General features: G+C 44.5%; 1 long non-coding RNA gene across 1 annotated transcript; it reads left to right on the top strand.

Moving 5' to 3' along the window:
• Window positions 1–19,402: 19,402 nt before the first annotated feature.
• On the top strand, window positions 19,403–23,098 carry LOC309335120. The gene is made up of 3 exons (XR_014153364.1): window positions 19,403–19,553; window positions 22,001–22,072; window positions 22,225–23,098. It is a non-coding gene; the product is annotated as an uncharacterized lncRNA (long non-coding RNA).
• Window positions 23,099–24,516: the final 1,418 nt, after the last annotated feature.

Here is a 24,516-nt window from a genome sequence, read left to right as displayed (position 1 = left end):
AAGCCACTATTTCTCAGTCTCTCCCCCAACCCATCACTGTTCAATATGAAGATAAGGCTTATCTTACAAAGCTGTTGTAATGACTGCTGACAATGTGTGTAAAATGCTTGAATGCTCAGGAAATAATAGGACTAGGTTTTATTATTATTATATTAATTTTATTATTATTCTATCCCTGAGCACAGCTACCTCTGCAAAACCACGGCGTGCCTTTACTAGTGTCACCTTCTTCCAATGAGGCTTCTGTGCTTGTAACAGCATAAAGGTAAACGTAAAAGGACCCCTGACCATTAGGTCCAGTCATGGCCTACTCTGGGGTTGCGGCGCTCATCTTGCTTTACTGGCCGAGGGAGCTGGCATACAGGTTCCAGGTCATGTGGCCAGCATGACTAAACCTCTTCTGGCGAACCAGAGCAGCACACAGAAACACCGTTTACCTTCCCGCCAGAGCAGTACCTATTTATCTACTTGCACTTTGACGTGCTTTCAAACAGCTAGGTTGGCAGGAGCAGGGACCGAGCAACGGGAGCTCACCCCGACGGGGGATTCGAACCGCTGACCTTCTGATCGGCAAGTCCTAGGCTCTGTGGTTTAACCCACAGCACCACCCGCGTCCCTTTTGTAACAGCATAGGCAAGCAGAAATCCACAGGTGGCTTTCCCTCGGCATGGAGATACAGTAATGGGGAAAGGGTAGCTTCTTCAATTTCTATTGTCATCTAGCTGTTTAAAGGCACCAGAGATGTGGAGGTGGGTGATGGGTATGGCAACACCTCAAGGTTGCCTCATGCAATCCCAAACTTCTCCAGCAACCGCTGTATATTCATGCGATCTTCAGAAGTTTGCATCAGCTGCAGTTAGAAGAGATAGGAGGTTTGAAGGGCTGCCTGGGAAATGGCAAAATATCAAAGGTCACCCCCCCACCCTCTGCAGTTAACCAATTGGCCCACAACATAGTTGCTTCTTTTTAACTCATTCTGTTTGGTTCTGGAGGTTAGAAATGACGTGCACAGTCCATTCTAAATCTGATTCCAGCTGCATGCTGAATAAGCACATACGGTTCCCTTTCCCCAAACCCCAAGCGTATAAATCATTTCCCCTGCCTTATTTTAAAACACAGCATTTATCTGTAACTTGCTACTGAATCTGATCTGCATTTTCATTATCCTTGATGTTCATGCACTTTAGATTTAACCTAGAGTAATTAGTCTGGTTCAAGGAAGTGAGGGCAATGCTTGCTTGTCTGCCCATCAGTGGAATCTTCTGCTCTTTTTTTCTTTCTGAGAAATCAAGTACAATTGCAACAAATTAGTGCTGCAGATGGAAGCAATTGCACCAGGAACAGCCAAGATACCTCCTGGAGTGGAGATGGGTACTTTCCCATGGTTGATCGGCTTAGGCAGCAGATGATGTAGCTAGCAAGTGTACAAGGGCTGGCAGACACATGTGTTTCCTGTACAGTTATGGCAGTCAGGGCACAGATGGCAATGAAGGCCTTGAGGGTGTCTCTCTCCAAACTTATTCGCCTGTAATTTAAAGGCTTGCTTCCAATGTGATAAATGCATCAGTTTAGGAAACAGCATTTAGGCATACATGCACATTTTGCATTTGCTGCATGGCATGCTTGGCCTGTGTGCTGCAAAATTACAGCTGGGTGCAGCTTCCTAATGTGTGAGCATTATATCCAGTGAAATGCATGCACACAAAATAGTCACACGCAGCAGCAGCCTGATGGTATGCACGCTACTTCCTTCATGAGAGAGGTTTGCATATGGAGATTTTTGTCAAGCTTGAAGCAGTCCTTACCTGCACTGCAGGAATTTGCTTCTCTTCAAAGAGCTCCAACACAGATTGTGCTAATGGAGGTTCTCGATGTGCCTGGGTTGATTCCCAAAGGCATTTTCCAATAATGCTGCAGGTCAAAGCAACTTTGCACTGACTGGGAGATAAGGGTTGATTTGTATAGTGTGTGGTTTTTTTTTCCTTTTGTAAAATTTTTGGATGGCTTGGCACATTTTATCTTTTGCCTTTTTATTGTACCTTGTAAGGCTGTAAGCAATGGCAGTCTGTTTTACTGTTTCTTGTTCTTACTTTCCTTAACAACTTGTTTTATTGACCATGTTTTAGCATCAAATGCCACTATGCCAGTAACTCTGTACTAGGACGGGCTCCCTATTAGTACAAATATTCCCTTGTAGATGTAGCACTGTGGGTGTGGGACTGCAATCCAATTTTCATATGTAAAGATGAACATCTCTTCAGCTCTCAAATCTGTACAGCCAGCCTGATTCACAACCCATTTGACACAATAAGTTTGGACTGAAGCCTTTTTGTTCCACTAAATAAGCGAAACTGATACTTGTTTGACTCCTGAAGCCTTCAGCACAATTGCACTGGGGGTCTGTCTGATCTGTTTCAGTGGCGGTGCACTTTGCAAACACGCAGCTGTTTCAAAAGTCTCTCTGTGCCTTTAAGTCAGAAAGCTCCTTCACTCTAGGAGGCAGCAGGCAAAGATTTCAGTCTGAGGTCTGCTGCATTTTGCTGCAGTCCCCTTTTGCAGATCTCCATCTAGGATGCCTTTTCCTCCCCTCACTGTCCCCTTTTCCTAAGTCAATATATTTCCTGGTGCCTGGCATTGGCAGCCAAGTAATAAAGCAGGGGGTTCTTTATACCAGCCAGGTCCCAGAAATGCTACAGGGACATGGATCCTTTCATTACAAATAATTAATTTTGTTACATATTGCATAAGATCCTAAGAAGCTTTCTGGGGCAATCTCTTGCTCACTGGATGCACAGCTCCTATCAATATTGCATTGCATTTGGGTACCAGAGTTATGAAGTTTCATTAAAAATTTAATTTGTGGTTTAAAACTGCAGCATTCCCTTTAAAAATCTAGCAAAGAAACCACAGTGGGTGTAGGATGGAGTGGGGTGACGCTGAATGGAAGGAACTGCCAAAAAACTAGAGGCACAAAAAGTTCAGATACTTTAAGGAGGGGAAGGGTGGGAGTGTGGAACAGAATAAGGAAGAGTGAAGGCTACAAATCCTCTTGTGCCTGCCTTTCTTTCACTACTCTGTCCATCACCACTGGCACCTGGACTTCTCCTAACCCTTTCCACTTATTTGTCAAACCCTGACTTCTACCCTCTCCCCCCGTCAATCAGAAGTCATTTGGAAAGTGATGAGTTTCATGATCTGCATAACACCCCATTGACTCTTTTAATGCTTAAATGTGTATAAATCATAGCTGCTGCTGCTGCTGCTGCTGCTGCCACAAGTACAAACCATCTATCATTGGGCAGCAGGGCTGCCAGTCAAGTCATATTATAACACCTGTGTCCTCCTGTCCCTCACGACTAGGGCCAGCTGGAGTTTCATCTGAGCTAAATCTCACTTTTGCTTTGCTCTAGATCAGTGTTTCCCAACCTTGGGCCTCCAGCTGTTTTTGAACTACAATTCCCATCATCCCTGACCACTGGTCTTGCTAGCTAGGGATGATGGGAGTTGTAGTCCAAAAACAGCTGGAGGCCCAAGGTTGGGAAACACTGCTCTAGATTAATCTTTTGCTGCCAGAGCTCCATCTTGGAATGTGTGAAGGCAGAACCCCTGAGCACATGCAGAAATCCTTTCCATCACTGTTGAGAATCCACAGCCAGTCACTCTACATATGTGAAGTGATGAATAAGGGCTTCCAAGTCAGAATGGCTTTCATAGATCCTTGGTATACTGTTGTGTTAGAACAGTCTTCCTCAGCCTTGGCCATCTAGATGGCCTACAACACCCATGATCCCTAGCTAGCAGGACCAGTGGTCAGGGATGATGGGAATCGTAGTCTCAAAAACATATGGAAGGCTGAGGTTGAGGAAGCCTGTGTTAGAAGCTGAGAGCCCTAGAGAGGGCCAGTCACTTACATGCCTTGGGATTTAGGGTTGCCTAACATGGATGCGGGTGGCGCTGTGGGTTAAACCACAGAGCCTAGGACTTGCCTATCAGAAGGTTGGCGGTTCGAATCCCCGCGTCGGGGTGAGCTCCCGTTGCTCGGTCCCTGCTCCTGCCAACCTAGCAGTTCAAAAGCACATCAAAGTGCAAGTAGATAAACAGGTACCGCTCTGGCGGGAAGGTAAACTGCGTTTCTGTGTGCTGCTCTGGTTCACCAGAAGCGGCTTAGTCATGCTGGCCACATGACCCGGAAGCTGTACTCCGGCTCCTTCAGCCAATAAAGCGAGATGAGAAGCACAACCCCAGAGTCGGTCACGACTAGACCTAATGGTCAGGGGTCCCTTTACCTTTACCTTTAACATGTTACCTAGATCAGTGTTCCCCAACCTTGGATCTCCAGCTGTTTTTGGATTACAACTCCCATCATAACTAGCTAGCAAGGCCAGTGGGAATTGTTGTCCAAAAACAGCTGCAGACCCAAGGTTGGGAAACACTGACCTAGATAATATACACTACCCATTCTCCATGTTGCCTGTAATGTTTAGCTTTGCTCTCCAGGTGATTCTGGTGTATCACATTAAGATTTTTCAATACCTGCGACAGAGACCACCAGGAAGGCATGACAGTAACATGAATCCTCTCCATGTCATGATCCCAACCCTGAGCAGGAACAAGGGTGGCACATGTATGGAAGTAGCTGAATTGGAGACTATGGTGCTGTGCAAGCTACAACCGTGCTGAAACCAGCCCCAATACCAGCCGTGAGCCAAAGACTGCCGTCTATGGGTCCCTTGAGCTGTTGAGTGGGTGGAAAAGTCTGGAGAGGGGTAGCTTTAAGTTCACCGCATGATTTAGTACTCTGAGCGCAGCCCTAGTCACATGAGGCATCATGCCTGAACAGCACTCTGAGCAAGTTGTTTGCTTGGAGCTATCCAAGGTCCTGTAGCTGCAGCCTTACCTGATCTGCTATCTGCCCAACTAAGCCACCCTCAGATGTCTGCTGTGCGTCATAAGCTCCTGCATATAGTCAGGGCAGGATATTTCACACAGTGTATCAGAATAATGTCCACTGTGGTGCTGCATGTAATAGGGAAGCAAGGAGAAGGCAATTGCAGGTTCAGTTGTATCAGACAGCAACATGATCAATATAGTATAGCCCTCCCCCCTTCTCTTCTTGCATTGTAGCTCAGGATAGATACAGCTTGAGCACAATAGTGATGAGCTTCCATAAGCTAGGATATATGCTGGCATCATGTGATGAAGGTGTAGCCCCCACATGACTGGGTTCCCAAATCCAGTGGATCTCCACAGTCTGCTAATTCAGCGGGCTTATACAAAGTCTGAAAAGTTTGGCATGGGATTGCGCCCTTAGTATTTACATGTCTTTTCCCACTGAGGCGGAATTTGAAGTGAGTTGCATTCTGATTTACTTCCAAGTAAGCAAGAACAGAAACAGCCTGCAAATATTTTTGTTGTTGTTGTTGTTGTTGTTGTTGTTGTTGTTGTTGTTGTTGTTAAGCAAGGACGTTTTTTAAAATCAAGAAATACATTTAAATTTGGCAGCTTTTTGTTTTACACACAGAACACAGACACAGAGTTCATTCCTGGGCTCTGCAGAGCTCTTTATCCTCTTCACATACCCAGCTTTTCTCCAAACCCAGCTGTTGCAGTAAGGAATAAACATTTGCAATGAAAAATTCAGCAGAAGACAAAAGCTTTGCTATTTCTTATTTTAGTTCCCCAAACAAATCAGCAACACCTAGCTTTTTACAGACATTTTAAGAGAGAAAATATTCTAGCTGCACTTATATGTTTTTAGTAAATGTGTTTAGAATTCAGGGGTATCTATACTCAATGTCTTAGAAATAGCAGTTGCTATTTATTACTAACTACTACTAGTAGTAGTAGTATCCATGGTAGTAACAGTAGTACAAAAAGGATTCAAAGGTATTTATGCTTAATACCGTAGAAATAGAAGTTCCTGCACTTGCTATTTATTAATAACTAATACTACTAGTAGTAATAATAATAATAATGGTGATTTTATTATTTATACCCTGCCCATCTGACTGGGTTGCCCCAGCCACTTTGGGTTAGTAGTAAAAAGTATTGGTGGCAATAAAAGCAACTGAGTAGTGGAGCAGGAATGAGGTGCAACCACTTATTTCACAGCAGCTGCAATTATTTTCACCTCCAGGGGTGCTATTTGCAAGTCCTTTGCATATCAAATAAAGCTTTTCTTGGGGAGAAACCCACCAAATAAGCTAAGCAGAGGAAGAGGCAGGCTGCATTAGCATGCATGGCTTTGGGTTACCTAAACTTCTGCTTTTATTCTGGAAAAATATCAAAGTCCCTTTATTAAGACCTACCAAAATGGCACAAAGTAGAGAACAAGACTTTAAAACCACCGGAACTCTTAAACAGGCTGGATGTTAAGTGAATAAACCAGCTGCCTCTGTACTAGCATGGCAGTGGGGATTGTCATGAAGGGCACCCAAACTTCAGAATTTACCAACTCTGAAGGAAATGGGTATCTTGCCATTCTTCCAAACAGCATAGCCATTACCTCATTTTATTTGTTAGGGTATGTGTGCACCTTTAAAAGCAAATTTCATATTTCAGTGGTGGAGAAATTTATCCAGCCCCTGCCTCCACTCAAGTTTGATGGGTAGGGCTTGTCAATCACCACATGTCATTGTACCTGTTTGTGCCAATCAGCTGCTATATTCGGAGAGGTGGGTGGCAGAGACTTGCCCCTCTGCTTTAAATTACATAGAAAGGAAAAGGTAGAAAACATTTTCTGTAACCAGCACAGACAAGCAAACAATGGTGGCAAACAACTGAAAAGGAAAGGCAAACAAAGTCCTGTCTTCACTGAAGCAGGAGAAAGATCAAGATTTAATCTGACTTCAGTTCCAGTTCCTGTTTTTCACTGTAAAGGAAATACAGGTGATGATTATTTGTTTTGTAGGACTCATGACCCACCAGCCTTGCTCAGCTCAGGGAGAAAATGAAGTAGCCACAAAAGGAATAGAGCCACTCCCTCGTGAAATGGGGCCCTCTAAACTAGTACACACCACCTTATCTTCCTGCATAGAAAAGACAATATTTTTAATAGTCCTAGGTTTGCATTCCAGTTTGGTTGTCTCTGCACCCTTCTTCTTCCCTTATCATCTTCCATCAGGGGAGCTGCTGTCCTGTAACTTTAATTAGGACAACATTCCACAGTGGGAGCAGCTTCTGTCCCCAGAGTTATAGTAAGTAGAGCTACTACATTGCCCTTACAACACTCCTGCAATGTAGTGTCTTTCCTGAGGCTGGCTATGACTTTAGTCTCCCAAATCTACACCTGTCGCCACAACCCACGAGCAACCAATCCTATAATATAAGTGTCACAGGAGTTTGTAGCAACCTGGATTGGTGCAGAACAACCCATTGGTTTGGGGATTGCATTGCTTTGCCTACTTTACTGCTTGCACTGCTTAATGAGGGGCCGTGCTGGTGACTCCTAAACAGGCTCTGCGTTAAAATATTATGCATTCCCAAGACACAGCAAGCTTCTTGCACACTTTGTAGCAGAGAGGCAGTGCCTCAGGCTTTGAAGTTGTAGCAGCCACTTGCCCAAAGGGTTGGCCACAGCTGCTATAGCCACTGTACTCTACTGGCTTTTATCACTTCTCGATTTCATAGCTGCAACCTAGGTCTTTTAATTGCATTCTGGTTCATCTTTAGCCTCGAGACAAGTTAAGCTATCAAAGGCCTTGGTTTGTTTTTTAAAAAGCTGAGGTTGCTGCTTTGTAGAAGGAAACAAACTGTCTTGAACAGCACTTCAGTAGTCAATCATAGCAATCACAGCAATATAGATCCTGAAAACCCCTCCAACAATTGCAATGCTCAAAGCTCTTCCAGACGGTCTGTCTACAGTTTGCTCCTCTCTAATCTGTGAGGTCTGGCTATTCATAGTCACCCAACTGGTTTTTGCATTGGGGGGTGGGGTGGGAGGAACAGATCAGTCATTTTCAATCCAGTTAGAGGAACACTTATTTTCAACAAATTAAATGTCTGTCTAATGTGCCTCCTGTTCAGCGACTCCTTCAACTAAATGAGTTCACCTGCTGTTTCCATTTATCCTAACTCAGTCAGACTGCAGCAAGGCATGATGGGCCACAGTCCTTTTGCTCATTCTGGCCAGGGTGGAAGGTGAGAGGCCAGGCAAAACCATCCTCTGTGCTCTGGCAGCCTGGAGCTGCTGCAACAATTGGACACAGATTGGACCCAATGCTGTCAAGTGGTAGTAGTGGGGTTGACTTGGGATCTGGTGTATCCTCAGCCAGTTCAGTCCCTCCCTTGGCCCTGAAGTGCCCCATTTGGGTTGTTTTTTCTAAGGGCTGCCACTGGTAGAAATCCCACCAGCAGTACTTCCCCCCACCCACATATTTGGTGTGGAGAATGGGGAGCTCTGTACCGGAAAAGCATCACTTCATGAGCAAAGGAAGCTGTGGAAGCTGTTTTTGTTTGGGTGGAGGGAGAGCTCTCCTCTGCCATCCGAACCCTCCCCAGCATGGCAGATTGGAGCTTTGGATTGCAGCCGAAGTCACCACGCTGCTTCTCCCGTTTTATATCTTTGTCTCCAGCTGCAAGAGATAAAACTGTCCCTTTCCCCTTCTGTGCTATGCATAGACAGCTGCACATAAAACTAAGCACTAGAAGAAATAATCCATTCCCTTGCACCTTCCTTGGGACATGACCCTGGCACCAGCACAGCTGCAGCCAGCAATGCTGCTGCAGAGGAACTCTCCCCCAGACCCTGTAATCCTGAGATATGTCTCACAGTGCAGAATGCTCCCATGTGAGAGCAGGGAATAAAGTATTCCTGGTGGATCCAAAGAATCAGGAGATCAGCCCTGGATATGTTGCATCTGTGCAGTAACTATGGGGATCCCTGTAACACAGGGCATCTCTAATATCACAACCCTTCTCCATATATGGGGCTCACCCCATGTTATCAACACAACAGCCCTGTGAGACAGGTTTCCTCTATTCAAGTGCATTGTCCAAGGCTTTACCCACTGAACTGTACACTACGCCAGTACTCTTAGGTCTTTGCAGACATTTGTGAGTTGGTTAACTTGGGGTGCTGCTGTAGCTACAATGCGCCCCCCCCAAGCTTTTGCAAGTGTGTAGCTGAAGTGGATTTTGTTGGCAGACCTGAAGCAGCTTTAGAAGGGAAGTTAATGTGCATGAGATACCAGCATTGAATGGATCAGGAAGGTGTTGTCACCACCAGTTCCTATACCTGGTATGAGCCATGTGGTTAAAGTGATAGGATTTTCTTTTGTGGAGACAGGTGGTGGTATTCACTCTTTAGCTACTTTGATTAGATCTAGGTTTGAACAATCTGCTTGTCTCCCAGAGCCACAATATTGCCATTATTTTTGGATCACATCGACTGGTTTGCAAAAGGTCATCATATCCTGTGCATATGATGGACGACTAGAGGAGCCAGCTCCTAGGGGCTGAAGTCCCCCCCCCCCCAATAAAATATTTGAGGGAGCCAGGCCCCCCACAAAGATGATTGGCATTGGCTATTCAAATGGTGTTTGTATGTGCGCCATGTCTGGTTTAGGTCTCAAGAAGCCAGTGCTGGATTTATAGAGAGGCAGAGTAGGCACTGGCCTATGGGCCCCATGCCTTTTAGGTGCACCGTGACAACGGATCAAAATAATATTGATCTGATCTCGATCTAGTTAAATAAATAAAATAAAAAATGTATGAGGAGATAATTTGCAAGGGAGGCCCTGATATTTCGACTGCCTAGGGGCTTCCACGTGGTTTAATCTGGCACTACCTCCTTGCAAAGTGAACTAAACTGATTTTTCAGATCACATAGTGGAGTTTCTCCCAGGTTATAACTGGTAGCCAGGCTGTTAACACCATCTAGTTCTCACAGTGACCAACCAGATGTCTATGGGAAGCCTGTAAGTAGGACCTGGCTGCAACAGCCCTCTGCCCTCTGGCAGCTTCCAGCAACTGGTATTCAGAAGCATACGGCCTCCAACAGTGAAGGTAGAACAACCCATCAGGGTTAGTTAGCTTTATCCTCCTTAAAGGGGTCACTTGTGTCAGCCGGATAGCTCAGCTGGTTAGAGTGTGGTGCTGATAATGTCAAGGTTGCAGGTTCAATCCCCGTATGGGACAACTGCGTATTCCTGCATTGCAGGGAGTTGGACCCTAGATGATCCGCAGGGTCCCTTCCAGCTCTACAGTTCTATGATTCCTGTGCAGAGGATTTCACCCTAGGTCACCTTAAGCAAACCACCCTCTTTCTCTCAGCCTCTACATGTATCTTCCCACCCTGCTGTGGGATGGAGAAGCAGTGCCTGCATCAGCCCGATGTGGATGGCAGGACCACAGTCTGGAGGACAATGGAGTGTTTGTGTAATCTTTCGTATTCAACTAAGAAGAAGAGAAGAAGAAGAGGAGGAGGAGGGGTTTGGATTTGATATCCCGCTTTATCATTTAGCAGCAAACATTCTCCTTTCCCTTCCTCCCCCACAACAAACACTCTGTGAGGTGAGTGGGGCTGAGAGACTTCAGAGAAGTGTGACTAGCCCAAGGTCACCCAGCAGCTGCACGTGGAGGAGCAGGGAAGCGAACCCGGTTCACCAGATTATGAGTCTACCGCTCTTAACCACTACACCACACTGGCTCTCTGCTGGAAGAGCTCTGCTGGATCAGGTTGGTGGCCCGTCTCATCCAGAATGCCTGTGAGAAGCTTGCAGTAGAACCTAAGCACAAGAGCACTCAGGGAGACCTAATTTTAGGCAGGAGGCCATGTAGTTCAGCATTTCTTTCTTCACTACAGGATGTGCCTTCCTCATAAGTGACTTTTGTGCTGGATGGGCAGAATGCCAGCCCTCCAGCCCTCCCTTCTTGAGATGTTGTGTTTGACACAACAGACATGTCAGCAAACTGGACATTTTGCCTGAATGCTTCTGGCAGACCTAGACATGGCTAACTGGGGTTCGTTTGAGTCTGAGTTTCCTCGGATTAGGGGCTATTTTGCTGCCAAGCCAGAGCAGATATTGCTCTATAGAACTTACCAAATGTAGGGAAACATTCCTATGCTGGAGAAGGAGAAAGTCTGTTCAGAGATTTGTATGATACCACTCACAGTACATCTATTTATAAATATGCATGGGGTAGAGCTGAGGGGGAAATTTTTTAACAAGTGTTGTGAACAAGCACAGAATTCTAGTGATATAACAAATGAGCTAACGTTTTATTTATGTAACATCTTATTCAGACAGCTATCAAGAGAGAGTGTACAATCACGAGGCTGGACAGGGATCCAGGAAGCCTCTTTCTCCAATTTGCTGCAATGAGGCAGGATTAATTATGCTAACTAGACCATTTTAGAGAGATTTTCCTCCAGTTTACACCCCAGCCTAAACAGTGCAATCCTATGCATGTCTACTCAGAAGTCCCACTGAATTCCATTGGGCTTATTCCCAGGTAAGGGAGTATGGAATCGCAGCCTGAAGTACCTAAATAATTTGGAATTTATTTCTACACAGCGATAGAAATCCCGCATTTTCAATACTCACCCAGGTCCTATTGAAATAGATGGAACAGATGCACATTTACAGGGTGCAGGATTGCAGTAGGTCAGTTTGCTCCAGAAAATGAATAGCTCCTCTGTCCCTACACCCCAAAAATGTTCCCTTTACACTTCAAGAGAGAAAGCAGCTCCAGATGAGCAGGAAGCCAGTATGTTCATGTTTAAAGTGCCATTAAAAAAGCAGACAAGAGATTCATTTTTCACTACAGAAATCTTTAGTTAAAAACAGTGTTTCTGTCCCATTTTATATCTCCCCCCCTCTTTCTCTGGTAGTGAGCACCATCCAGGAGTTAACAGGAGCCCCATTTACAAAGCTGTCTTTATTTGGAAGTGAATGTTGCGTTCTTTGCTTATCAGTAGTAATTTTTTTTATGAGTGCTCATGGCAATAACTTAAAGCAAACTGTGCCAGGTTTTCCATTATATTATACAAAATGTGCAAAAATGTACAAATAAAGGAATGTGTAATGCAACCAATACAGGATATTAATCTGGAGGAAACCAATTGATTATTGATGTGAGCTCTCTATCCAGGGAAGGCTCATCTGTGTTTAACTGCTCAGTGGTGGGAAGAATACTGGCAAGTCCTACTTCCCACCCCTGCTGGTGCAGCAATGATCTGCCTGCCTAAACTTCTGTGGCACAGATAAACACCTTGTATTCCACAGTAAGGGAGGGAGGGAGAGGGTTGGCCAGACCACTGCAGTGACATAAAGGAGAAAACTGGGATAGGCAAAATTTCATGGAGCTCTTAGAAGGTATCAGCTCTTTGCTCCTATGTGGCAGGTTTCCAAGGTAATCATTTTCCCCTGGCTCCAAACAAGTTCATGGCCACCATGTGGAACATAGAAAACAAGAAGTGCACTCAGGAGTGCCAACTTGGCCCCGTGACCATAGATGCCCAGGGCCATGAGTGCCATGCAGCATGCATGGCCCTGGCACTGAAATTTGTGGGTGCCCAACCCCTTCATGAGGAATTTTGTGTGTGATCGGGCACTCAGGGCCCCAGGACATTGGCACCTATGAGTGCATTGCTGGATTTGGAGTATTCTCAGTCCAGTTTGTGGCCAGTCAATCAGAGTGTGAAAGCAATAGCTCTCTCTCTCCTCTGGATTGTCCCAAACACCATGGGTTGCATCCAGCCCCTAAGTTAGTGCAAGGATTACAGCTAACATCATCAGACCTCCCCTTCCCCCTCTTCACATGCACCTCCTAAATCTCTTGTAGGGGGTTCCCCCAGAGGAAGTTTTAGGGTACTGTGACCAGAGCAGTTGCACTGGGCACAGTGCTGCAGGGGGTGCCAAAACAATGCTCTAGAACAGAGTGTGAGAGGCGCGGGCACCAAATTTTAGTGCCACACTGAGTGTAGCTGAAATTTGAGAGCCCAAGGTCCACCACTGGTTCCCCCAATCCTCTGGAACAGATTCAGGGAGGGTGTGGGGTGGGGAGGGGAGGGGAGGGGAGGAAGTCCCATGGCAGTAGCCATCCTTTCACTGATGGAATGTGTTAGTAGAATTACCAACCTATGTCTGAAATAATGTGTCTAACCCCTTTTAAAAGCTATAAACTAGCATCTTGTGGCAGTGGATTCTGCATGTTAATGATGCGCCGTGAAAAGAAATCCTTCCTTTTGGTGTGTCCTGAAACCTATTGCCGTCTAATTCTGAATATTTCCTTTGCCGTGAAATATATATGTATATATACAGTATTTTTCTGTGTATAAGACTAGGTTTTTTCCCTAAAAAATAATGTCCAAAATTTGAGGGGCGTCTTATACAGTGGTACCTCGGGTTAAGAACTTAATTCATTCTGGAGGTCCATTCTTAACCTGAAACTGTTCTTAACCTGAGACACCACTTTAGCTAATGGGGCCTCCTACTGCTACTGCTGTTCTCATCCTGAAGCAAAGTTCTTAACCCAAGGTACTATTTCTGGGTTAGCAGAGTCTGTAACCTGAAGCGTCTGTAACCTGAAGCGTATGTAACCCGAGGTAACACTGTACACAGATAGATCTCCCCCCATTTCCTAAATGGGAGTCCCCCCAAATAGGGGGTGTCTTATATATGGGGGCGTCTTATAGACAGAAAAATACATAATGTTACTTATGTTCTGCCTAGTCCTCTTTAACATGCACACAGCATGTTATTAATTTTTCATTTGTTAGGAATGGGGCAAATATGTTTGCTCTTCCGATTTGGTGCTGTATACTTTGGCAGACTAGCAGCTTTTGGGCTGCTGTCTCTTTTTGCTAAAATGCCACAGACATAAGCTGTGTGTTCCGCAAGCTATGTGCATGTTGAAGGGGACTAGGCAGAACATAAGTAACATCATGCTTTCTCTGCCTCTGAAGGAGAAGGGCGTGCCACTAGGTCCTGTAAGCAGTGAAAGCTGGTCATTTGGCTCCCCCAGAGGGTACCCGCCAACTGTGATGTGTAACCAGTGCCAAAGCTCAACACTCCTGAACACCCACCCACACGCCCCTCACAATCTTGCCCTGTTTCTCGCCCCTCAGTGCTCTGATTCACATTTCCTACAAGGAGGGAAGTGCTGGTGTCTGTGTGCTGCAGACACATAAATAATAGAACTGAAATCATCCTTAGTTAAAAATAGATATTCTTCTTAATAAATATTTTACTTACTGTCTTTAGGATATAAAGCTCCCCTGACTGAAACCTTGGTCTTCTGCCCAAAGAGCTTAAAACTACCCCTAGTTCTGCCTTTGCAAACAACATGGGACTGGTTTAAAAAGACTCTCTTTGTTTTCTTTCTTAATATCTATTATTGGACTGGGGGTTGGGGGGGTGAGTAGAAATCCTTGCTGCTCAAATATTTTAAACTATTGAAATACAATGGTGAGTCAGTTTGACTAAAGGGCAGCTTCTCATTTGGTGGATAATTTGGGTAACCTTTGTACTTAACTGATGCAAATTCATAATGAAACCTATCCTGAATGTTTATGAGTTTTTTTCTTTTCCTTGGGTCCATTGTCTAAAATGAGAGCAGGAAAGCAGATGATATCAATAACTTGCAGAGACCCAAAGAGCACAAGATATTGAAAAAAAGACTTTGTTAGAGTGCTGGAGCAGGTCTTATTGGGACCTGGCTAAACTATAATTGAAGAGGCATTAGAGGTTACATACCAAGGTAGCGTACAGCTTAATGCGAGGTAGCTTAATGCTGCAGCGAGACTCCTCACAGGGTCTCTGCCATGGGAGCATATTCACCCAGTGCTTTTCCAGCTGCCCTGGCTCCCGGTGGAGTACAGGGTCAGATTTAAGATGCTGGTTTTGACCTTTAAAGCCCTTCACAGCCTAGGACCCTCGTACCTACAGGACTGCCTCTCCTGGTATGCACCACGGAGGACCTTAAGGTCCACATATAGCAACACCCTAGAGGTCCCGGGCCCTAAGGAAGTTAGATTAGCCTCAACCAGAGCCAGGGCCTTCTCAACACTGGCTCCGGCCTGGTGGAATGCTTTGTCTCATGAGACCAGGGCCCTGCAGGATCTGATTTCTTTCCGCAGGGCCTGTAAGGCAGAGTTGTTCTGCCTGGCCTTTGGCTTAGAATCAGTTTGATTCCTTCCCCCTCTTTCTTTTTCCTTTCTCCTCCTATGAAGAGACTACATCCTAATGTTTTAATGTTGTATCTTAATCTTTTAAATTGTATTTTAATCAACTTGTTTTTTTATTGCTTGTTAGCTGCCCTGAGCCCGGTCTTGGCTGGGGAGGGCAGGGTATAAATAAATTATTATTATTATTATTATTATTATTATTATTATTACCTAAAGTAGATGTTAGGCCACTGATTGGCATACTTATTTAAAAGGTAAACAAACACTTTCCAACACCAGTGACCCTGTGTCCTGTAACAGAATGCACACCAACACCCAAATCTGCAAGAATGTGTAGAGAAATACAGGGCGTGAAAACACTGAAATGATTTCACAGACAGACCAGTGATATTCAAGAGACACCGTATCGTAATCATCAGATGAGCTTGCGTCAACCTTCTATGAGCAAAACTCCAAATCTTGTTGATATCTTCCAGCAAATTGAACCTGCCCTAAATATTTTTGGTAGCAAACGACTTACTCCAATAGTCTATGGTGTTGAAATCTGGGGCTCCGATTTGAACTCTGTTAAAGTTTTGGGAACTCTGCGGTCGGTCCCCCCCCCCAAGCTTTGCTCTGTACCATCAGAAGTAGCAGCAGCTCTTCTTCATACAGAATCTGGGGAAGCCAGCAATTAAGGCAAGAGCAGACTGCACTGAGTTAAAGTATATTTTAAAAATTGCTACTGTTCCTACTGAGTGTTTTCCTGCACTGTGCTATATGGAATTGGGTGATAACCAACTATAGAAAGCAGTTTGTCAAGGTGTTTTGGACTATTATTATTTTCCAGAACTGCTGAGCTCTTCTTTGACCTTGTTAAAGTGCCAACGAAGGAATTGGCTCTTTTTGACAGAATCCAGAATCTACAACTAATTAGAAACACCAAACTTCCCCCTTGGTATCCTCTCTTGAGAACAGAGCATTTTAGAGCTAGTTACCTGACCAAACTCTTACCAGTTTCCTTAAGAAATGACTTTATTGATCTGTGTTTCCAAGTGATGCCCACTGCAGTCTTGGAGCGCCTCTACAACAAGGTCCCATACACAGATAGACTTTGTATTTGTGGTCAACCCTCAGGTGGAAGGCATTACTCCTTATCTGTTAGCCTGTCCCTTATATAGAGATCCTAGAGATTACTTTCTGAAACCCTTGTTCACAGAAGAAAGCAGGCATATCCTGGCAGAAATGGTTTGGTTTCTTTTAAGTGACAGTAATACAGTAACTTCGTAACACATAGAGTAGCCGTTTGTGCACAGGCTGGAAAGAAAGAAAGAAAGAAAGAAAGAAAGAAAGAAAGAAAGAAAGAAAGAAGAGGAAAAATAGGTTAGTAAGACAGAATAGCTAGAAATTGTTGTGTTGATTCAGAGGTTGGATCTGAAATCATGCTGGAATTGAGTTTGTTGGTGTCTCTGGTAACCTCTCTCTCTTACATCGTGGATATTGGCAAATTGGATTTTAAAAAGGCAAAATAATACTAGAATTGGAGCTACAGATAGGTAGCCGTGTTGGTCTGCCATAGTCAAAACAAAACAAATTCCTTCCAGTAGCACCTTAAAGACCAACTAAGTCAGTTCTTGGTATGAGCTTTCGTGTGCATGCACACTTCTTCAGATACACTGAAACAGAAGTTTCCAGACCCTTCTATATAGTGAGAAGGTGTTGAGGGGTATTACTCAGAAGGGTGGTGGGAATGGGTGATTGGCAGATAGCTGTGATGAGCCTGTTGACGACTCTTAACGACTGCAATAGGTCGTACAGGAAAAAGCAAGGGGTGAAAAGGTGAAAAATGGCTTTGTCATGTATAATGAGATAAGAATCCAAGGTCTTTGTTTCTCCATGGTTTCTCCATGGTTTTGAGTTTGGTGATAAGTTGTAATTCAGCAGCTTCTCTTTCCAGTCTATTTCTGAAATTCCTTTGTAGTAAAACAGCTACTTTGAGATCTTGTATAGAATGTCCTGGGAGATTGAAATGTTCTCCTACTGGTTTCTCTGTCTTGTGATTCCTGATGTCCGATTTATGTCCGTTTATTCTTTGGCGTAAGGTCTGGCCTGTTTGTCCAACATAGAGAGCTGAAGGACACTGTTGGCATTTTATGGCATACACAATGTTAGACGATGAGCAATTAAATAGTCCCGAGATGGTATGTGTGATGTTGTTGGGGCCAGTAATGGTGTTGTCCGGGTGTATGTGGCAGCAAAGTTGGCATCTGGGTTTATTGCAGGCTCTGATGCCAGTGTCCGTGTTAGGTCTGGTTGTAGTATTATTGTGGGTTAGGAGTTGTTTAAGACTGGGTGGCTGTCTGTAGGCAATGAAAGGTCTTCCTCCCAGAGCTTGAGAAAGAGAACTGTCATTGTCCAGGAGAGGTTGTAGATCTCTGATGATGCGTTGTACTGTTTTAGAATTGGAGCTGTCAGAGATGCGCGAGGGAAACTGTTTTAATGCTCAGGAACTTGGCAAAGTATTTTTTATATTATGGATTTTTATAGATGCATGTTCTGCATTATTTTATTAATACATTTGCCTAATACAAGTTTGGCTAGAACAGTAAACTTACGACCTTGAACTTGAATTTAAAGGCATGGCAACAACAAAAAATATTTGCAGTTTATCAGTGTGCTACTATTCCTGTACATCAAGTTCATCATGCTAACTGTGTAGCTTAGTCTGGAACTTTTTGCTGTAAACAGCATTGGAGTTTTGGACAGGAGTTTTTTGGACATTGGAGTTTTTTATGCCAAGCACACATAAAAAAATCATTGCTCCAAAGAAAGCTCTTGCCAGGGTGCTTTTGGTTCATGGCTCTGTTGATCTTGAGACACCAATCTGTCCATTTGTAAGACACACTGGTTTCAGGGCCTCTGGGTTCCTTGGCTGTGTACATATCATTCATTTAAAGCACATGGCTCCCTGCAAAGAATCCCTGGGAACTGCAGTTTACGATATAATTCCTAGTATCCTTACCAAACTACAGTTCCCATTACTTTTTGGGGGTGAGAGGGAAGTCGTTTGCTAAACGTATGGCATGTGTGCCACTTTTGTCCTTCTAAAACAACGTATTAATGTGGCTGCTCTTCTAGAATGCATATCGCTGCAAGTGATTTTGTGTTTTGAGTGTCATATCCTGCCTTGCTGATTATTGAAAGTGGCTCAAACAAAGGGCAGACAATTAGATTTGCATATGTGTGCATGCCTGCACAAGCAAGCATGGGATGGTGAATAAATAAATAAATAAATAAATAAATAAATAAATAAATAAATGGCTGTAATATTGAGGTCACAATAAAATAGACAAAAGCTGCTCTCACATCCACAAATGCTTGTGAATTTGTTTTCTTTAAAATATTTGTTCACATCAGGTTTTATAATTAAACTATTATCAGTCTGAATAACAGGCCTGGAAGCTAACTGATTACCCTTTTTTTTCAAAGGTCAATGCTTCTCTATGGGTAGGGACATGGGTGCTGCTGTGGTCTAAACCACCGAGCCTCTTGGGCTTGCCAATTGGAACGAGATGAGCTCCCGTTGCTCTGTCCCAGCTCCTGCCAACCTAACAGTTCAAGCAGTTTAAGGTAAACGGCATTTCCATGCACTCTGGCTCCTGTCACAGTATTCCTTGCGCCAGAAGCGGTTTAGTCATGCTGGCCACGTGACCCAGAAAGCTGTCTGTGGACAAACGCCGGCTCCCTCGGCCTGAAAGCGAGATGAGCGCCATAATCCTATAGTCGCCTTTGATGGGACTTAACTGTCCAGGGGTCCTTTACCTTTTTACCTTTCTACAATAGCGAGTTTTCCCCATACCAAGGTTGAGAAATAGACAGTCACTACCCCCTACTCCCTCCCTGGAAAAGACCCTGATGTTGGGAAAGATGGAAAGATGGAGGGCACAAGGAGAAGGGGACGACAAAGGACGAGATGGTTGGATAGTGTTCTCGAGGCTACCAGCATAAGTTTGACCAAACTGCGGGAGGCAGTGGAAGACAAGAGTGCCTGGCGTGCTCTGGTCCATGGGGTCACGAAGAGTCGGACACGACTAAACGACTAAACAACAACAACACCCCCTACTCCCAATCAGTTAATCATCGTCTGTGTGCTTCTCGGGTGCACTTCTGTGTTCCACTTCCTGATATTGTTCAAACCAGGCTTTGTGACATCCCTCCCAGTTTCCATGGTGTTCAATTGTGATGCCCCAAACAATTGCAAAAGCCAAAGCTCTTTCAGTTCCAAGGCTTCTTTTCAAGAAACTTAACATAACTGATACTTCAGTGTGAAGAGACATGCATTTCCTATTATCTCCAGTTTCCTTGGAAATGAAGACTGGACTCATTAGGGTTGTTTGTAAGTGATAGAAAATAGTTGGCGATGAGTGGCTAGAGAGACGAATAGGTGGGGAACTTCTTCATTTTGCACACTCTTACAAAATGTATTCACTTCCTATTTTAGACTGGCTTGATACTTCTTATTATTGCTACTGATTAGTGAGGGTTCTATCCTGCTTCCCACGGCCTCAAATATATGCTTTCTATTATCTTTGATGGGAGTCAGAGCATTCTAAAATTACTGGCGTACTTGAAAGACCTATATTCTGCACCACCTAGTTCCTTTATTGATTCACTAATGATTCATAAATCAGTACTGAATAGTACTGAATAATCTAAAGCAACGATTTCCAGATGAAAGGTTGAAACCCACCATGGTCAGATGCAGTCATGGCTTGTAAAGGATAGTCTGACAGAAGTCCACATTGCTGGTTGTGCCCGGCCAACAAAAGTACCCATGGGCACTGGCAGAGAAAGGGGGGTGCGGTGGATGCGGTCCGCCCCGGGTGTCATCCCTGAGGGGGGTGTGACATCGCCGCGCTGCCCCCTTGCGACATTCACCCCGCCCCCTAGGATGCTTGCCCCACCCCCACGTGCACATCATGTGTGCCGCTCCAGATGCTGGAGCAGCTAATAATAATAATAATAATAATAATAATAATAATAATAATAATTTATTATTTATACCCCGCCCATCTGGCTGGGTCCCCCCAGCCACTCTGGGCGGCTTCCAACAAAACACTAAAATACAATAACCTATTAAACATTAAAAGCTTCCCTAAACAGGGCTGCCTTTAGATGTCTTCTAAAAGTTTGGTAGTTATTTTTCTCTTTGACATCTGGTGGGAGGGCGTTCCACAGGGCAGGCGCCACTACCGAGAAGGCCCTCTGCCTGGTTCCCTGTAACTTGGCTTCTCGCAGCGAGGGAACCGCCAGAAGGCCCTCGGCACTGGACCTCAGTGTCCGGGCAGAACAATGGAGGTGGAGACACTCCTTCAGGTATACTGGACCGAGGCCGTTTAGGGCTTTAAAGGTCAGCACCAACACTTTGAATTGTGCTCAGAAAAGTACTGGGAGCGAGTGTAGGTCTTTCAAGACCGGTGTTATATGCAGTGGCGTAGCGTGGGGGGTGCAGGGGGGGCCGGCCGCACCGGGCGCAACATCTGGGGGTTAGGGTTAGGGTTAGGGGGCGCAAATCCATGGGTTAGGGGGCGCAAATCCATGGGTTAGGGGGCGCAAATTACTTGCCTTGCCCCGGGTGCTGACAACCCACGCTACGCCACTGGTTATATGGTCTCGGCGGCCGCTCGCAGTCACCAGTCTAGCTGCCGCATTCTGGATTAATTGTAGCTCCACAGCTAGCTCCACATCTGCCCATGGGCAGCCAGCCTAATACTCATTTTGATGTTTTTGTCCATCTCTGACATTGGCACATGCTAGAATGACTGGGTTGCATGTTTGGCCAATCCTCTGCCTGAGCAAAGTGCATTGTTTTAATTTCAGCTTAAAATTGTTAAATAAGAAGCAGTCTCTGTTCTGACCCCCTTGGCTTATGTACTTTTAAAAAGGTGAATTGTTGGCCTCTGTAACAAGGCTGAGGCTGAGGCTGGAAACCCCCCCCCCCAAAAAAAACCCCCAGTAAATCTCTTGTTAAATATTTTATTTCCTTCTTTTATAGAAGGACCTTTGTGATTGCTGGGTTTGGTTAATCACTGAGCCCCAGATGGAGATTTGCAGAAGTAAATGTTATGCCCTTTTCGTGACACATTAAAAAGTAAAGTGCACCCACAGCTGTGACCTTGCCATCCTCGTCAGGGATCAGTTTTCCACATAACAATGGCATCAGTTCTGCCACTGAGCCACTGGCGTGCTGAGAAGCTGTCTTTTGCTCTGGCAGGAGCTATTATAACCTAAATTTTGCTAAGGCAATGTGGTTCCACTATCTTAGGTATGCCCTCATTTGCAACACTGCAGAAACAGGTGGAATTTGCCCTTTATAGTTAAAGGAACCAAAATGGGAGCCTCTTTTGCCTTTTTCAAAAATGTTCTCCTCTCACTGCCGCTGTTCCTGTCCTCTTGAACTACACTACACTTGATCTTAGCCAAAAGGCCGAGAAGTGAATGGCACTACAGTGGTACCTCGGGTTACATACGCTTCAGGTTACAGACTCCGCTAACCCAGAAATAGTACCTCGGGTTAAGAACTTTGCTTCAGGATGAGAACAGAAATCGTACTCCGGCGGCGCAGTGGCAGCAAGAGGCCCCATTAACTGTGCTTCAGGTTAAGAACAGTTTCAGGTTAAGAACGGACCTCCCGATTGAATTAAGTACTTAACCCGAGATACCACTGTACTTAGCGGGAAGAAACTCCAATGAAAATCCTCGTTATTGCATATTTTACATGGCTGTTTATTTGTATATATTTTAAAATTTTATATATATGGATGTTTTATGATGGCCTATATTTGTAATGCCTAATAACAGTTTAGCAAAGTAAGTAAATCCTAAATACAGATACATCACCTATACCTCTTCACAGTATTTGGAATTACAAGGAGTCAGAGAGGGTGTGCCCCCTTACTTATAGTGAGTAAGTTATTGTTTTTAGGAGGGAGGAGGATGCTTTGAATAACTTGGGGTTAGGAGAAATTTGGGTTGGGTCTTGTGGATTTCCATAAGGCCCTTCTGCCTTTCTCTCCATAACTGAAACAGTGCTTTTCCCGCATTGTGTATCCTAGTCCATCAAGATCCTGGAAAATGAATAAGTTGAATAATGTCTTCTGTGTGAATGCTGAGCTATGGGAATTTCCCACGCTCCATCTGTCACTTAACTATGCAGAGACTGCAGCAACTTTTTCTTGGTGGTTTGGACAAGCACAGGGTGGGGCAGGTGAACATCTCTGTCTCGTAACTGCTTTAGAGAAGATGAATGCCTGAAGGAATCCATAGTATAGAACACTTGCTTTGATGCAACATTAGATGCTAATTAATTAGCCAGCATCGTATGATCTCCAGATATTGTGGACTACATTTCCAATCTTTCCTTATTGTTGGCCATGCCGTCTGGTGTTGATGGTTGTACCCTGAAACATCTGGAGGGCATCAATTTGCCTACCACTGGGAGGATACAGTGGTACCTCGGGTTACAGACACTTCAGGTTACAGACACTTCAGGTTACAGACTCCACAAACCCAGAAATAGTACCTCGGGTTAAGAACTTTGCTTCAGGATTAGAACAGAAATCGCACAACGGCAGCGTGGCGGCAGCAGGAGGCCCCATTAGCTAAAGTGGTGTCTCAGGTTAAGAACAGTTTCAGGTTAAGAACGGACCTCCAGAACGAATTAAGTTCTTAACCCAAGGTACCACTGTATCTAGTTTGCCTGGGACATTAAATAGTGGAGACCGTGTTGCCGCTAAGGCCCTCAAATTAGCACCCAGAGTGCCAGAGATAATAAGGGCGATTCCACATAAGTCTGGTGTCTGCATCTGGACTAACATGTGTGTGCCAGGGCCCTGGGGGCTGATGTTAGTTGCTGCAGCATTCTGCTTGTTGTTTTTAATTAATAGGGGGAAACCTGTTTGCCATGTACATGTTTACAGAAGCTTGTTTATTATTCAAAATATAGCAATGTTAACTGCAACAAACTGGTGCCTATTCCCAAGTAAATGTGTTTATCAACAGAGGCGAGCCCCATTTTACCCCTATTGTTAACAATGGTGCCGTGATTTAAGTATGTTTCAAGTGCAAAACTGCACATGCTTTGTCTGTTGCTCTGTGGAACGACTGTGAGGCGTGGGAGGAGAAATGCCCATTGTATGCTTCATAACTGAAGTAATACACATGGCTGTCTAAGGAGGTCTCTGAAATGGCCTAGCTGCACCACTGAGAGGAGATCAGTCTTGCTGACTGGAAGTAGATGAGCGCAAGGACTGAGTGATTCTATTGCTGGTCCTTGCTGCTGAGAGATGGCAGCCTATATACTTGATGTTTTGCACAAGGTGGCAGTTATCAGGGGCCAGAGCTGGCTTCTCTCACTAGCCAAGACAGACAGCGGCAATAGTGGAGGAACATCCCATTGCCTTCACTCCCCCATGTCTGGCACTAGTTTATTTCCTCAGCTTGAAGAGTGCTGCAGCAACATTATTTTACTGAAGTTGTACTGCAGGATTTAGACTACTGATCTCCTCTGAGTGGACTGGATACACTCTGGTGAGTTTATCTGTTCACATTCGCTGCGTTTTGCACCTAATACTTGAGCTTCCTGTCCAACTGGCTGTCTTAACCTAGTACCAGATTTCTTCTAATCTTTTCTAGTATTCTTTCCCCCATGGAAAACCTTGAAGGCTTTAACCCACTGACTGCTGCTACTCCCGACAAACATCCATTGAAACAAATAGGTTTTTTGTGGGATCAATATTTGGTAGATTGTGCTTGAAATTCTAAACAATTTGACATTTGAGGGTGGTATTTTGTGTGGTTGGCAATTAGAAATAAGCAGGTTTGTAATATCTCATTGTCTCAACATCTGCTCTCTAGGCTGTGGGGAAGTTTACGTTTTGAAGGTGACACTTCAAAAATTCTTTGTAGGAACAAACTATTTGGCATTTTGGAAAGGCAAGGAACTAGCCTATGCATTTCTCTTGCTCCCTTGTGCACCATGAGCTACTTTCTTGCCTAATGTGAAACAAATGTACCTATATTCATCTGTCAAATGTTGGAAGGTATGCACCCATTAGAGGAATGAATAAAAACACTGCCTGTGCCAAGCAAGTCCCATAACAGCCAATCTTCTTTCATTGCCTGGACTGCGAGTCTGGATGGATAACTGAGTGAATTATATATAAGTGTGTGGTGTGAAGAGATTGCCTTGCTCTTTTCCATTCTTCTGGTGTTTGTTTCTTTCTCTTCAGCAATGTTTTCTGGCTAATTTTCAAACTGATGTTTTATCTTATTCCATGTTCTTATTCTTTTTTTAGGAGGCCAAACACCACACCATGGGATATACCTGGGCCTGAAAGCCTGAGGTG

The sequence above is a fragment of the Podarcis erhardii genome (genome assembly GCF_964252035.2).
Source record: "Podarcis erhardii genome assembly, chromosome: 2".
Taxonomy (NCBI): Eukaryota; Metazoa; Chordata; class Lepidosauria; order Squamata; family Lacertidae; genus Podarcis; species Podarcis erhardii.
The sequence above is the reverse complement of the archived record's forward strand: the minus strand, read 5'-3'. Positions and strand labels throughout refer to the sequence as shown.